The sequence below is a fragment of the Patella vulgata genome, chromosome 6 (assembly GCF_932274485.2).
Source record: "Patella vulgata chromosome 6, xgPatVulg1.2, whole genome shotgun sequence".
Lineage (NCBI taxonomy): Eukaryota > Metazoa > Mollusca > Gastropoda > Patellidae > Patella > Patella vulgata.
In genome coordinates, this window is record NC_065884.2 from 52,952,208 (window position 1) to 52,969,950 (window position 17,743).

General features: G+C 33.1%; 1 protein-coding gene across 2 annotated transcripts in view; it reads right to left on the bottom strand.

The window, feature by feature from the left end:
• The window catches only part of LOC126824573 (nuclear receptor subfamily 1 group D member 2), a 46,565-nt gene extending 30,270 nt beyond the window's left edge, over positions 1-16,295 (bottom strand). For both annotated transcript variants that reach the window (XR_007681566.2, XM_050553813.2), the window contains exon 1: positions 16,206-16,295. The gene's annotated coding sequence lies outside the window, so the exon portion shown is untranslated. The remainder of the gene's footprint in view (positions 1-16,205) is intronic.
• Positions 16,296-17,743: the final 1,448 nt, after the last annotated feature.

Below are 17,743 nucleotides of genomic sequence, written 5' to 3' on the forward strand. Positions count from 1 at the left end.
CTCATGATCTTAAACACTGTGTATAAATTTAAAGTCAATCGGATATTAACTTCTTTAGCCTCTAGAGCGTCCACAAGCAATTGTGGACACCGGACGGACGGACGGACGGGCGGGGTGACGACAATATACGACCACATTTCAATGTGGGCGTATAAAAATTGGAAAGCTTAGGCTGTGGACTATTCAAATATGCTGCCAGCTCTATTTTTATAAAAATGACTAAGAGCCTGGTTTTGTGGGAGCAGATCACAAATACTCTATATCAATATTATCATTGATTGTTTTGGTTTGAGTTAATGAAATAAAGGTATCTGGTACATGACAACATCACTTTATTCATTCATAACCAGAGCATTTACTACAACATCAAAATTTCTAACAGAATTTCTAATTTGATCTGGGGTCTATGTGCCAAATTTAATCATTTCAGTCTTATCATCGTTAACTTTAACTTCCATCCAATGTCTATACACGTATGTCTTCAACAAGTTTTAATACCCTTCCCCGTTCAGATGATGACTAAGAGTATATACATGTACTTTAGTGAGATATATAATTGGTTATTATTGGCATACATCTGGAAATCACATTTATTACCAGAGGACCTACACAAATTCTTAGGGGTACCCCAAAGTTAAGCGAGAGAGTGAATCCAAAGTACATTCACCAATAACTACTTGCTGTTACTGATCAGTCAATTTTGATTCAAACTGCATCAAAGCACATGAAATACAATGCTTGTCACCAGTGTTCTTCATAATATCAATCAGTCGATAAGTCTAATCCATGGAATTGTGGACAACAGACCAACAGTCTGGGTTGACACCATGTAAATAATCAACCACATTTTAATAGCAAGTGCAGGAGAACCACACTACACCCAAAACAAAACCAACAAAAATTTGCAGACAAAACAAACTGCACAAATAATAATGGAAAGAAAATATAAAACTATTTATAATAGTTGACTTGACTTAACTTACTTTGGTGCTCTTGGACCTATTCTTAGTACCTTTTGATAATTCCTCTATCCTATACAGGCAAACTTGTACTCAAACTTAATGAGTTAAGAAAACAAAAGATGCAAATTTGACATGCCAAACTAAACATTGTATGTTCTTCATTTACATTTTCCTTGAATTTAAATATTGATACTATAAGGCACTGCTGTACTAGAGTGCAGCTAGCTAAATGTAGCTACATATACTTTTTTTCTAAATGTGACTTAAATTATAAAACTCAAAATATACTAAGGCCAATCAAACCAAATTCAACAGTTTTATGTCCCTTTAAAATTATTAACTGTTCAATTCAAATACAGACACCACCATATGGGATTTATAGTTTTTTTGTAATACAAAATAAAATAATAAAATTGAATAGGGTTAGTATGATTAACCCAAATCCACCCTTATTTCAACTTAAATAATGGTGAATTTTGCTGGATGTTGGTACATTTGGGTGATTTTGGGTAAATTGTGCTAACGCTTCAAATACCGGTAGTCAAAATACATTTCTGCTACATTTATTGAGTACCTTGAAAGGAACTATTCCAGAATATTTAATGAAAATTGGATTAGAAGTTAACCATGTAGAATGAGTAACATACAAATAAATGTGAAAGAACTGGTATGACAAATATATAATTAAAGTCAAAAGTCCATAAATGTCAGTTATGGGATGGGAATAGGCAGAATATTCAATGGTTACAATGAACTCCTATCTATTAAATTTTTGTTTCATATGAAGTGTCAGTTCAGAAATATTAAAGATAGGTTGCCAGGCAATGAACATACGCTCACAGCAGCTAATTTGCCCGAGTGTTCAACAAGGTTGTCCACGTTTGTTATTTTGTTGGTAATTGTCAATATTTACAAGACAATTTCACACATACATGTATCGGGTAATAATTTTCATCGTTTGAGGTTCTCAAGGTTCTAAATACTGAAACAGAAATTGTTGAAATTCGACAGGCTTTTTCGTTTTACTAATTTAAACAATGCATATGAATTTTAATAATCGAATATCTAAGCACCGCCTTATTATTTTACGTAAAGTTTATTTGTTTTACTTAATTCCCCACAAACATACATGTAATACATGTATATAAAAACATTACCATGGTTACAAATACATTTACACGCAAACAACAATTTTCTTTCCATCCTCATTCATTCTTTATGTTCAATGAATTTTAATGTAAGTATAATATGTTTGAATTATACTGCACCATACAGCTAGCGTGTTTAGAGCTCTTTTAAATATAAATCTCAATGTAACTGTATAGTCAAACCACATCAAATCATAAATTTAATTTGTAATTACCTGCAAAGCTTTAGAGAAGCATTAAAAATACATTATGGAAGATTTTTATAGAGAGTTGGCCATTCTTGCTATAACAGTTCAAAAGTAGATGATGAATAAAGAATATATTGAGAAATTCAGTCAAATTACTTTATTCTGAACATAGTTATCATCGTTGTAATATTTGCCTAGAAATGGTAGCGAATTGTGTCTTCACCTTCGCTAATCGTTTGATTGACAGGCGTTAACTCCACCTACATATCTCGATTATCAAGTAAAGTTTTCAATGGCATACCGAAACGCTTTACAGCGGCCTCGCTAAGTACACTCTATCATTTAGCCTCGATCTAACTGACGTATTTTCATCAGGTTATCCCTTATTTGATTTAATCAATTAGTGAAATCCTATTTAAATCCGAGCTGTAGCCGAGCCATCCGTGGGTCTACAGAGTTGATTTTGGTCTTGTTGTTTAAATAAAGATCTAATTTATAATTTCTATAACATCTGAAGCCTAAATTAAGACTTGCAATAATCAGATTTAGCTCTTGCATAATGCATGTTTAATGTTTCTTAAAATATTTTTTAGTTTGATGCCATTTGTGAGTTAGAAATTTTTATAAAACTATTTGTGATCTGAGCGATGTCAAATCATGAATTTAATTCGTTATAACGCATCATTAATGTTTCTTTAACTATACTTTAGTTCAATGTCATTTTTGAGTTACAATTTTCTTAAAACTATCTGTGATTGAGCCAGCAAAATTATTTGTTAATTTCAAATTTTCTGAATGAAACAAAGTATCTATATTATCACATCTTTCTTTATTGAATAATTTGTAATAAAGACTAGCAGCTACAGTACATTTGCCTTCTTAGTGCAAGCATTTCAAGTGATAATAATTTTTTATTTAAACATCATTTTTAACAAAACTGGTAGACATTGCCCGAGGAAATTCAACAAAATACATGTACATATTTAAATAAAAAATTAAATTTATGTGTTTTAATTACGTGTTATGGACCCTCTGTTGAAACATGTATTGTTTCTGTAAGTGTTTTTATTATTTATTTTTTTTAAAGGGGGGGGGATTTAGTCAGTTTGTGCAACTAAAACTGTACATGGTGCAAACATTCTGGCATCGTAGATGTGGTTGGCCTCCCTGGATCTATTTATTAAATATAAATTGGGGCATTTTTGAGAAACGGGAAGTGTTTTATGGATGGGACAAAAAAATAATCTCTGATTGCCCATATCTTGGTCATTTCACAATGGATCTTCTTCGAGTTTTTATTTTTGGATTCTTTGGACGAATCCCATATGGGTTCGGACCGACGTTTTTTTTTTAAATTCGGAAGTTTGCCTGATTAATACTATCATCAAAGATTTGCAAAAGTTTGAAGTATCAAGTTGAAACTTGGTAGGAATAAGGAACACATCATTGCCTTCCAAATGGCATATTAAAAAAATTTGTGACAGCTTTTGGAAACTTCTGGAAATTCTCTCCATTTTAAAAATAGACAAAAATGACATATAGTGGTGTTAGCCCCAGATATTATCTTTCATCTTCAAAGACCTTGTTCCAAACATTTTCAATCGCTTGGCCCCCATATTGGATTTAACAAAAAACATTCACATCGATATTCAGCCGCCATTTTAATTACGATTTTCAAAAAACTTTGTTTTGTATTGAACCTACTCGAATTTGTTTACTTCCGGTTTCACTATGAAGTTTGTTTGACTTTTCACCATCTAGATGGTTACCTAACCTTTCCATGACCCTTGACCTTTGTATGTATGGTGACACTGATGTCTACTAACAATTAATATAAAAAAGTTTGGTCATTAAGTATAACTTCCAGTTTTATTAAGCGTTCAAAACAACAGGTTTTTCCACTTTAATAGGTATTGGATGTTACTATACTCAATAATTCATTGTGTAATACTTGAAGGTTTTCTAGTTTATATTCTTTTATGTAAGTAATGTAAGGATTTAGCAAAAAATCAATTGTTTCTGAGTTTTTGATCCGTTCTTTTACTGTTACTATGTACAGGATTGAGCTAAACAATGAAAAAGTGGTTGATGTGAAAGACAACGATATGGTTGACACCTGAACACAGAGAACTGGTTATTGCATTAATTCAAGAGCCCATGGTATGAGGATGAAAGCTGTTTGTTTAAAGATTTGAATGCCATCACACTACCTTTCTGAGACACACCAATTGTTGCGGATAGGCTCTACTAGAGATCAGCCAAGGTCTGGACGGTAATGCCTCAAAAAGATGTCAGATTATTTGGCGCCAACAAAAAAACCCTAACCTTATAAATAATTATGTGAGACACCAACCACTTATTTTGTTATTTATGTACATATAAAAGAAGACAATTAATAATATTCACATATGAGTTACGTGACAAACTTTTGGCTTTTGTCACCCAACTTCATTTTGTACTACGGGCACAAAAGCATAAACTTTATGCCTTCTTGTTGCTGTGAATGAGCCGAACTCAACTCCAGATGATAAGACAAATTTAAAAAGAATTGCAGTTTTGGAAAGCTTAGGCTGTGGACTATTCAAATATGCTGCCGTTGGTTTTTTTTTAAAAAAAAATGACCAAGAGCCTGGTTTTGTGGGAGTAGCTCACATATGTGGATAAATTTCTTAACTATTAACAGTTTTGTATGTCAATCTTAAAATTACAAATCACATTAAAAATATTTGTAGCCTTCCCGATATCAGATAAAATATAAGTAACAAACAACTGTTTTAACATTTATAACTTTCTGATAACCTACAAACCTAGGTGAATGTTCTTTGATAAAATCAAGGATCATATTTGGACTTTGATTTGAACAAATCTGCATGTAATTATCCTTTTTTGATGATAAATTCTATGTTGCTGAATTTTATTTAGAAACAAAAGAAGCGTTACATATAAATCATATTCAAGCATCCTTTTTAAATATGTCAAACAATCAAATAACTAAAGCGAGAGAAAGAGAGAAATGGGGTTTAACATCCACTCGACACAAACTAGGTCATTTCGGGACTAACACATGGTTAAATTTTATTTCAATAACTTGTTAGGCGTCTTAAGCAGTGGAAGGAGACCGGAGGATCCGGAGAAAACCCATGAGGTTGGAAGGCGACCCTACTCCTTGTCACATACAACCGGGCAATCTAAACCCCACCAGTTGACTCAATGACAGACCTTATTATACAGCGCACACATTCTAACCATTTGGACATACAAAGATAACTAAATCAAATTTAGAGAAAAATAGATGTAATAAGACTAAATTTAATAGATTATATAGACTAAGTAAGTTATAAAAGTTATCAAAATGGAACATCTAAATCTGATATACTGATGTGTTTGGTTTTATCTACAGTGGATGGCCTTTAAGATCATCTTGTAAATTCATTTGAATTATCTTCCCCCTGATATTTTTATTCTTCTACATTGATCGAAATAGCATTGAATAGATAAACATTGCCTCATAATAATCATATTCATGTATGCACCTAAATATTGTCTCACAGTTTATTTTATAAAATTCTAGGATAATCCCCCAGACATCACGCCAGCCAATCGCACCTGAAGGTGATTTTGCGATTTGTGGTAATCGCTTCAGAAATCGGTGTCGATAAATTCATAGGTTAGGGTAACCAATTTGAATTAGATGAACATTAAAGATGATAATTTGAATACAAATCACTCTGGCTAATCATTGGTCGATAAAAACGCCTTTAGATTTGTTCATATGATGTCGCTTTGGCTCATGAGGGCAAGGTAGGGCAGATTTTATAGACGCATTATGCCTACCTCGCTTTTTTAAATATATCTTGCTTCCCTTATTGAACATGCCTTATGCAAGGGCTAAATCTGCATATTGCAGGTCTTTCTTTAGACCTGGAATGTTATCTAAATTATCAATTAGACATTAATTAACTTACCAAGACCATAATCAACTCTTGATGCCATCGGATGCATACAATATTTAGTGGATTCAAATACGTTTTGTGCTGGATGCTGTTACCGTAAAAATGGATAATTGAGACTTTGTTTATTATCATTACTACGGTATTAATGACCGTCGAGGCTAGCCTATAATCATATCGCTGATTCCTTGGCTCAGAGTGAAGTAATTTGAGTGAAATTTTCAAAATATTCTCTTTTCCTTATCTATTTCTTAAAGCGAGAACTGTCAGCTCTTTATCTAATCTTCTAATGTCACTTTAAGTTTATTACTAAAATGGTTGGCCTTTAGATCACCTAGTATAATCATATTAAAACTAATATAGCTTTAAACTGGTGCTTTTCACAAAAAAACTCAGAAGATTAACATCATAATAAGGGTAGGCCAAAAAAAAAAATGTCACCCATTCTGGTTGTACACTACTTTTTTCTAAATCTGAATACTTTTATAATTTTTTTTTTCAGAAAAATGTCATAGAAGCTTGAAGTTTTCATTGGATAGTCTCAATTTTAAAGTAGTTTGAAGAGTGTTCACAAAAATTTGTGGATGATGGCAGTATAAGACCACATTTCAATGTAGGTGTATAAAAATCAGTTGGTTATAAATACTACACAATGACGATGAAGTAAGAAGTAATCTACATGTATTATTTATTTGACATGTGCTGTTTCTCACAGATGTCATGAAACAGGTAAATGCCAGTTAAATCAATTTACTTCAATTTAATAATGGCATGGTTGTACGTGACAAGGAGTTGGGTTACCTGTCCAACCTCGTGAGTAATCTCCGGTCTTCCGATTTCCTCCCACTGATAAAATTTAACCATAATAATATTAGTCCTGAAATGATTGGTATGTGTCAAGTGGATGTTAAACCACATTTCTTTCTCTCACATGCATCCCTCCCAGTTCCCAGATTTCCAAAGTAAGGAACCTAAATACTTATTTTGTATGAAAGTTGATTTGTAAGCTGTGACAATATCAATTTACGAAAAATCATTATCAAGACCACACAAGCATCATATAGGCCTTGACAATATTATGCAATATCTTATGATTTCTGTGGAATTTCAATGAGTAATATTTATTGAATATCTGCCTAGCAACTGTTCGAACAACTTCAATAGAAAATTGATGATCTGTGCCCATATCAGGTTGGATTATATGTTTAATTGTAGTTGGGTGTGGTGAAAATTGAACAAATAACAAGAATAATTCGCTGCTTGGAAGAAAAATGCGATAGATTTTGCTACGTCAATTTCATTTTGATTCACGATAGCTGTCGCCAGATAACACTATAGAACTCTCTTTTATCTCGAGACAGAGGGTCGAGAGATCGAGTACGTCATCTAATGTACTCTATCCATGACAATCAAAAGCTGAAAATGATAACATAATTTCATACATGTTGATACCTGAACCAAATAATTATGTCCTGTTTCTATATTATTATGTACCACAAATGGAAACAAAAAAACTCTCTTTATTTCAGGGGCTAAGTTTAGGGGGAACAACAAGAGGAACTTGTTGAAACGTAGTGTGAAATAAACCCAGTGATTGTTTTCCATATAAATTTGTGTTTTATATCATATGTTCAGTTACTAAATGCCGTATAAGGATTTCCCACTATCTTGTAACATTTCGAGTTCTTGCCTTTCTAAATACTATGGTCTCAATGTCATTCTCTGATTGCATTTCATGAATTGATGATGATAAAAAGAACATGAATTGCTCATGAACAGAAAATGAATACATGTAGCTCATGAACAGAACATGAATTGATCATGAACAGAACATCAATTGATTGTGAAAAGAACACTGCCTATTACTCAAGCTGTACTTTCTTTATTTTTCTAGTGAAATAATAGAGTTAAGCTTATACATGTAGGAGGTAAATCACTAATATTTGGCATCTAGAAATTGACACAAATGGGTCGCAACGCATATAATTATGTAAGGTGAATGCATATTAACTGATTTACATTCAATCGTTTCCGTTTTTACTCTAAATTTTACATCAATTACGTTCGATGAAATACGCCAGAAGTCTCAATCGAATGGCAATTTCTAGTGGCTGGTTATTCCAGTCTACACCGATAAAAATATGGCATATGACTTATGGAATATGTCTAGCCTCGTTCTTTGAGTCCCTTGTTACAAGTTGCGCCGAAACGCATTATGGTACACATTTGAATGAAATGGTAAAATGTTTTTTTTTGTCTCAAAATATTGAAGATGACAACATCAATGTTGATTTAAAGTGATAAATAGTTCGTGTTTTCAATGTCTCTTCTATCTAAAGTTTTTAATTTTGATATAACTAAATATACAATATTGCTATTTTATCACTAAATAAATAATACTGGTAACCAATTGTTTTTACATAAAAGTCTACAATGAAATTATCCCCAAAAGATAGGAAAAACAGATTTATATAGCCTAAAGCCAAGGTCCAATAATGTACAAGGGTACACTGAGGCCTTAGTGTAATTTTATCCTAGCAGTTATTGATTAAAGTTTAATAAACTAAAATACATCACATGGTTGTTCTACATTGTTGTCAAATACCAAATCAAAGTGAACGGAGAAATATTTTATAATTATTGTTATTCAGTTAATGTTTACCTGCAGAGTAATGTCTGACCTACATGTACATGTACCAACAAGGTCACAATGTCTACCCTACATTTAGGGTAGCTATAAATATATATAACAGTGACTTACCAATAAACTGCTCTACTTTCTATACCTCACCATTATCGAATTCATAATAAGGGATACATGACATATATCATACCATTCATAAGCTAATAAAATACAAATGCCACCAATTTCATTGGTTGGTAGGTTACGTGTGAGGCTATTGATCTACCAGTAAAAAGAATCTTGCGATTACTAGTGTTACCAACAGAAGAGGTGGATAAAAGTCATAAGACATTAATAGCAAATGATGCAAATGAAATAATTAAAAGATCAAAATATTTTCTGAATACGAGACAGTGAAAGCAGTACCACTTTATATTAGGTCAAAAAATAAATATTTGTAACTGTATTTAAGGTAACTCAGCCCCCTCAAAATAGGGGTGATTGGAAAATCTTTTCTTTTTTTTGAGGGGGTAAGATTGAATACATCTTATAAATTAAGTTTTTAATAATCTACAGGCATTCTTTAACCTTTTTATATGATTTTAAATATACAGTAAAGTGTTTATTATTTATGTTCTAGCATTTTTAAATTAATTTCTGGGTAACATTCTGGGAAATAATGCCGATTTTGAAGGTTGTAATATATATACCAAAATCTCAGCATTTGTCTGCAGAAAACTACTCCAAAACTGATAAAATATTAATTCTGGTCCCACAAAATGAGTAAAAACTATGACGGGTGATATTCATATACCCTGTAAATATAATATACTGTTCAGGCGCTTATTTTTAAACCAGTTCAAAATCGCCAGGTTTTTTTTAAGACAGGGTCACATGTACTATAAGCCAATAAACCAGTTTAACTATTCTGACCTCTTCAGTCGGAGGTTAGAGTTAACTATGTAGCTTCATATTCTTTATTCGGTTCTCACATGCTTTCTATTAACACTGGCACTGCCTGACCCCAACATTTTCCAAGGAATGTAACTTACTGCTTTCAGCGCACGCTCAAAGCGAGCTGGAGCTGGGTTTTTTAAGCCAACCCGTTCAGACTGCCAAGATGAACCAGTTTAAAATAAAAAGCCTTCTCGAAGACATTTGCATTCAGACGACAAAATTATAGTGGTTTAACGATCCCTAGGGTTTTTAAACCAGTTCAACTTAAGCGTCTGAACCGGCTAACATTACAATAAAATAAAACCAAGTACGAACAATCCAAACCATAAGACAGAACTCGAAGTCCTAAAAAATGTTATAGGCAAAATAGTGTATTAAAGCAAAATACCTGTGCCTGTGGCTGAATTGCTACAGAAAATAAATAAGTCACATGTACATTCAATTTTATCTTAACAGAAGCCTACCGGGTAGTTAGTGATTCATCACAGGTCTTCTGTTTACTCATGACGTTTCAAAGGTATCACAGTGCAATTACGCACATGCGTTTTGATGTTTTCCCCATCCAGGAAATATACAGCTTCTTTGTCTAACGATAGTTGTGGGTTTTATTATCAATTCTTTTTTTATTTCAACCACACTGAATCAAAAATGGTCTCAATCACAAATTTATATTTTCCTCTTTTAAAGGTGCACTATGTGTAAGAGCTAAATCATCATATTGCATGTCTTTATTTTGGCTTAAAATGTTTTACAAACCCTTAGTCCCGAAATGACATAGTTTGTGTCGAGTGGACGTTAAACCCCATTTCTCTCTCTCTTTACAAACCCTTATATAGACTTGCCAGATCATTGGATGCCTCGATTGTCAAGTACCGTTGCTATGATAACTAACAATCTACGCTACATCTTGAAACAGTTTCATTGTTCCAGATCAACAGTAATGAGAACAAGATGTTGTCATATAAGATATGCCCACATTTGCAAGAGATGGACAGAGAACATAAGCTAAACAAAAAAAGCAATTTTGTGTACAATCAGGGGCGATAATCCAGGAAATTACGTGCAAGTATCTAAAGGAACCCAGATGTTTGGAATATAAACATATTTCAAGTTTCATTGAAATCAGATTGTGACCTCTAGAGGGTCCACAACCTTGATATTACATACTTTTACACTATTTGCGTATGGGGTGCAGCCATTTTGTCAGGCAATTCTGGTCCGATTTTCATGAACTCTGACTTTAACTGCCATTAGGATGTAACAGTGATATATTTAAACAGTTTTTAATATCGGATAAAAATTGAGACTTCTAGAGGGTCAACAAGCTAAAAATGAAAATGTGGGTGTATAAAAATAATCGTTGCTCATTGGTGCAAATTACAGTGTCATTAAAGCCAATAAATAACAGAATGGCTGTCGGAATGTCCTTTTAGCAATAAAGATTTTCTATTGATTAAATGAAGGTAGTCATGGCCTTAAATTAATATTGGTTCCAAATTCATAAACAAATTTTACATCACACAATACAATGAAAATAGATCGATATTTTGATATATTAAAATGACCCAAAGGTTAACATTTAGAGACTAGCCATTTACCTTTTTGATTGTCATAAACACAATATATTATCCTCTCATTTATGAAACTGGACTAACGGTGATAGGATCGATCTAATTGACCAAATTAGGTAATAGTCCCTGCTGGTTTGCAAGGTGTGGGGCATTCTATTTCTTATTTAGAATTTAGTACTTTAATGGTCAGTCTTTAACGTAAAGCAATCAGAGGTGTTGGCATCTTTAAATAAGAGAGCAGGGATGTAATTCGACAGAACTCATGCAGACTATCATAACAGCTATATCAAACAAGCCAACAATGAGGCTGATGTCCCCACTGAAATCCAAAATAAATAGATGACACATATTGATTATTTGCACATTGATATTTTTCAAAAGTATTGCGCCATCAAACTGATTATCTATACTTGGTCTCAGCTTAAAAATGTTCATTCATCACTCTCGATCAGTTAGAATCAAAGTTATCTTGTTCCAAAGCATCGGACCATGAAATTGCTTAGCTTAGCTTTAGTGAGAAATATTAGTCATTGAACATTCACCTAATGAACATCTACATCAATATGATCAAGTTTAAACATTCTACCTCAATTAAAAGCAACGGTACAGGAATTTGTACATTAATAAATACAGTATTTAATGAACTTAGTGACAAAATAGATAATCAAAATGTAGTACCGTTGCTGCGATAATAAACAATCTACACTACATTTTGTCAAAACAACTTCAAATACACATAACTTTATACAGAATAAAGTAATTTTAGTGAAGAGATGTTAATAAAAGTGATAATTTTACATATTAAAAATCTCAACTATTGCAGAATAATACCTTTAATTTCATTTTTGCAATTTTGACATTTTGATTTATAAGACATTGCTTTTAAACCATCATGGATTTTCTATGTTCATATACAGTACTGCATGTACATGTAGTAGTGGTAGCCCATACAGATATTTGTTGACTTGAGAAGCAGATGTGGCCAATAAATTTAAATCAATTTCTTGACGACCACACTCCAGGTATTTGATGTGTAGAAATATCCCAACATTGAGCTTCCTAGTCTATAATAATTCCCTGGATATATTCTCACATAATCAGTATACATTGTCATGTAGTTATTCTTTCCTTAGTAAAAATTTTAGATACATTATGGGAGATTAGATAAAGATCTGGCAGTTCTCACTATAATAGTTAAAAACTAGATACTGTAAAGGGAATTTGCTGAAAATTTCAGTCAAATTGATCCACTATGAACTTATGAACTGAGATTTTAGCGATTGAATTTTCAGCCTAGCCTCGATCATCATTACTGAAGTCGATAGGATAAAAAACATAGTCTCCATTATCCATTTCATAATTTAATTATGAATGGAAGTCGAACCGAGATTTTAGCGATTGAATTTTCGGCCTAGCCTCGATCATCATTACTGAAGTCGATAGGATAAAAAACATAGTCTCGATTATCCATTTCATGATTTAGTTATGAATAGAAGTCGAACAGCAAATCGGAACATAAGCCAATAAACATCGCAGCCTAGCGATGCCATTGAGGGTTGATTAGAGTCTGGATAAGTTAATTAATGTCTAATAATTTAGATCTGCAATCAATAGGCAGATTTTGCTCTTGCATAATGTATGTTTAAAGGTAGGTTGCCAGGCAACAAAACATACGCCCACAGCAGCTAAGTCGTCTGGGCAGTCAACAAGTGTTGTCGGATATTTTTTCTTTTGTCAGTAATGATAACATTTACAACACATGAAAATCTGATTATGAGTAATAACCCATGAAGTAATTATCAGAAAACATTAGAATTTGTTTCGATTGTTTGTCTGATGTCCTTAAAACAATTTATATTAATTTTAGCCTCTAGAGGGTCCACAAGATTTTTCAAAGTGATCAAGGGCCACAAATCTTGCAGTAATTATCAGAAATCGCTGAAAATCAATAGACTTCTTCGTCTCATGACCTTAAACACTGAGTATAAATTCAAAGTAAATCGGATATTATCTTGGACACCGGAACTACGGAAGCGACGACAAAATATGACCACATTTTAATGTGGGCGTTTACAGAACGGCAATTTGAAGATGTATTATGTAATAGAGAAAAGGGCTGACAGTTTCCGCTATAATAGTTTAAAAATAGAAAATGAAAAAGGGATATATTGAAAATTTCAGTCAAATTACTACATTCTGAGTGAAGTTATGACTGTTTGAAGAATAGCGTACCGGTAGTCTTTATTTTCACTGCTACCATTGTTATAGTACCGGTCACCCAGAACCTGTTAGACTTCAATGTACGGAGGGTCGGGGATTGTTGTCAATATTTGACAAATAGTTCCATTACCCATGTGTAAACGGGAGTTTGTTTTTTTATGGGGTTGATTATCCAGTATCTTTGGCAAGTCAAGTTAGAGTTGCGCCCCTTTCCGCAATAAATCCCATAATTCTTGCATTAATATAAACAAACAAATCGTGATGACGAATTAGGATTGATTAAAAAAAACATACATATGGCCCATGACGAGAGAAATTTTACAATAAAAAAAAATTAAAAGTGTTGGATATTGAACTGGCAATGCAATCAAATGGATTTTTTCAAATGACATTCTTTAATCAATTTATGGGTGTCAACATCATGTTTTATGACTTATTACCTCCATTAGACTTTGTTTATGATAATGTAAAAGACCAGATAATTTAGCCAATGACCTCTAATTCTCAATGCATCCAGACTCACATTCGTAGAATATTTTACTGGATGATAGAGACTAGGCTACCATTGTTATGATAATAAACAAAGACTTGATTATCCATTTTTAAATTAGATGATTAAATGGTGACTATGTTTCAATCTGTTCAAAACCACAACTATCCAATGCTCTAGATAACTGATAAAAGGCTTGTCATGTGAATAAATATCTAATTAATAATTCATATAACATTTGAGGCTAAAAGAATGATCTGCAATAGGTAGATTTAGCTCTACATAATGCATCTACATGTATAGGGCTTTATTATATTTTTCCATTGAATGAAAAACTAAATTTAGTGCCTTAAAAGTGCTTTCTTTTCCATTCAAAATCTAATCAATCTGCCTACAACTGATCCAACATGTGACTCTCATTCGCTCTTTTTCCATGGGACCATAAAGCCCTTTGACCTCCTTTACATAATACAAAAATGAATAGTTCAATATTTAAAGTACCGGTAGGTGTTAACTACTGAACTTGGTATAAATTTAAGAAGTATTTAATGCCACATCATTGTGTAAACATTACGAGTAGATCCCATACCTAAATATATCACATAATCTATCCTTCCTTAGCTTGCTTTCACACATGACCAAGATCTAGTAAGTAGATAAAATACTATCTATATATACATGTACATGTATATCCTAACATTAGATGATCAGCTGCCAGCCAACGAAGCATACCAATATGTCATCCCAGCCATCCACAAAGGTTGTCACATATTTATTCTTTTGCAGGTAATGAGGCAGTAACAAAACAACCCATGATGAAATAATCAAAATTTGATTTCCTTCTAGTTCTTTCTAGTGCATACATTTATTTTACAAAACATGTACCAGCAATCAGATGACAACTTCAGCTATTGACATTACTAGAAATTGTTGAATAGGATTCTTCCCCTCATGAGCATGAACACAGCATATTAATATCAAATCAGTTGGTTAATAACTCAATTAGCTATCAGAAGGTAAATAAGATTTCAGTTTTCCTGAATATGTTGTTGGATGGCTTGGATCAGTGGCATGGAGAGATTTGGTGATGCCATGGCCAACCGGTTAATTGTATGCCCCCAAGACTCTAGTATAGGACCTGTACTCAAACATGTCAGACATGTAAAAACAGACGACATAAACTTTTTATTCAAATTAAGTAGGACAGTTTCTACAACAATGCTAATGCTACCATTTCTAATTTTTCACTAAATCTCTTAATTTTAGTTTCACTCGTTGATTTGATATCCCCTTGAAATCAATGCCCCGAGCCCTCATCCCCTCTGTCTACCCATCTTCTCCACATGCCACTGGGCCTGAACACCATGTTAGAGATTACGAAACGGGCCAATACTTTTCATTCCTCAATGGAGCATGTAAAAAATATGAGCAAAACATAATTTCATGTTACCTTTATACAGTACCTCACTTTTTAGAATATTTTTACACAGATGGTTTTATTTTTTTTCAAAAATACTTTCATACTGTCAGATTAAGAGTTACGTGTAGATATTAATTTAATTAAGCATACCTTCCTTTCTAAATGGAAAGTAGGGCATAGAGTTATAATGTCTTTTAGAGGGGTGTATCTTTATTCTCTCTCTCAAGAAGCCTTGTGTATCATATTAAGCTAATATAAGCACATTAAGCAGTAACCAAACCATGGCATAAAACATAACATACACTTTTAAAAATTGTTACTATTTTTACAATACCGAGATGTTGATCGACTCGTATGAGGTTTTATGTAATAATAAATACGGACAATATACATTACAGTGCATGCAAATCACTGTATCAACATTGTATTCAATAACGATAACTTTCCCAGATAAACACCAATCTATGCCATTATGTTACTGGTCGTAAAGCAAATTAAATAACAATAACGGTACATTTTTGACCGACATTTTCTGTTCTGATTGTCAGCACCGTAACTCGAGCCCTTTTCAATTTCACCGTAAAATTGTTTTGTCAAGTGCTAGAATGCATTATAGTATAAAAATTAATAATTCAATTAAGTTATGACAGAAGCAACTAGTAAATCAAACACTTACTTTTAGCTCTATTGTCCGTGTTTTTTATCTCTAATGTTATAAGTAGAGTATTATCGCACTGTCCAGAACACGCAATAAGGTCAACTTGCCAGCGCTCGGAATTCTGGGTAATGTGAAAAGGCGTACAAGTCTACTGCTCGTTGGCATTATATTGACAGATAATAAAAAATGCTCTACTTTTTTATCCACCTGGAAATAGCATTGTTCATAGAGGAAGGATAAAGTAGCCTAACTCATAGTTGAAACCGTGCAAACAGATAAAAGTACTGAATTCTCAGCTACTTTTATTTGAAATTAAAACCATATAAGATAGCCTACTATAGGTAGACCTACGAAGCGACAATCCTAGCTCTTGCACAAGTAAAAGAGACCTTGCATGAATTCTAGGTTATCACCAATTATAAGAAGATTAGCAATCGACGCCGTGTGCAAGTTCCAGATTTGGAAGGTTATTAATATCATTTGTGTTCATTCAAGAACGTATATATAATAGTAGGCTGCCGGTCTATTAAATTACTATGGTCGATATGGAACGCGACATTTCCACGTGTTGATTGATATTAAAAGTAGATCATAATGATGTCAGCAAATTGTGTGAAATAGCTTTATTTTACGTCCGCTTCCACAGAGGTGATATCGCAGCTAGACAATTAGATGGTATAATATTATAATGTACTGAAGATCTTGTCAGCAAAGACGAGGAGTTGAGTAATGTGCAATGGACTTTTAAGACAGCGGTGTACGTAATTTGGTAATCTTTATAAACGTTCTTTGATGTAGGTCATTTTAAATGAATACAATTTCTATTAATAAATTCTGATAAATACCAAAATTAAACCCCAAAACACGAATTTTACAAGATAATGTTGTTCAAATATTAGTACAGTTTGAATCATCAGGGTTCGGTGTACATTCTATATTTATCCAAATATTTTACTAGTGTAACATAATCAGATCATCTAATAACCGTGGATTGGACTTCTTTAATTCAACAAGACGGTAACAAACATTAAACTACACTCCATGCATAACAACCAATACATATTATAATATTGTAATCTTTACGGCCCGTCTTAATTCACGTCTGTGTTGAGCTACTCAACTCAACTAACTGAACTGACTTCATCAGAAACCTTAAGTGAGGTATGAAGTTACATATTATTGATATTGAATAAAAAGAATTATGATGACAGCTGAATACTAATAAATAAATAAATTAAAGGTCGGCGGGTTCTCCGACATGACCATTTCAATAATCATACTGATGTTGGTAACAGCGGTTAGGTCAAAAGGACAGCAGAGACTTCACCCTTTGTTACATTTTCTATGTCTACGTACAGTTACCATATAAAATCCTTAAAAACGTAGGGCTTTCCATCCGAAGGACTAGGCTTTGTGCCGAATGTTTAGCGCGTGCGCGCTGTATGATAAAGTCTGTCATTGAGTCAACTGGTGTGGTTTCGATTCCCCAGTTGTACATGACAAGGAGTAGGGTCGCCTGTCCAACCTCGTGGGTTTTCTCCGGGTCCTCCGATTTC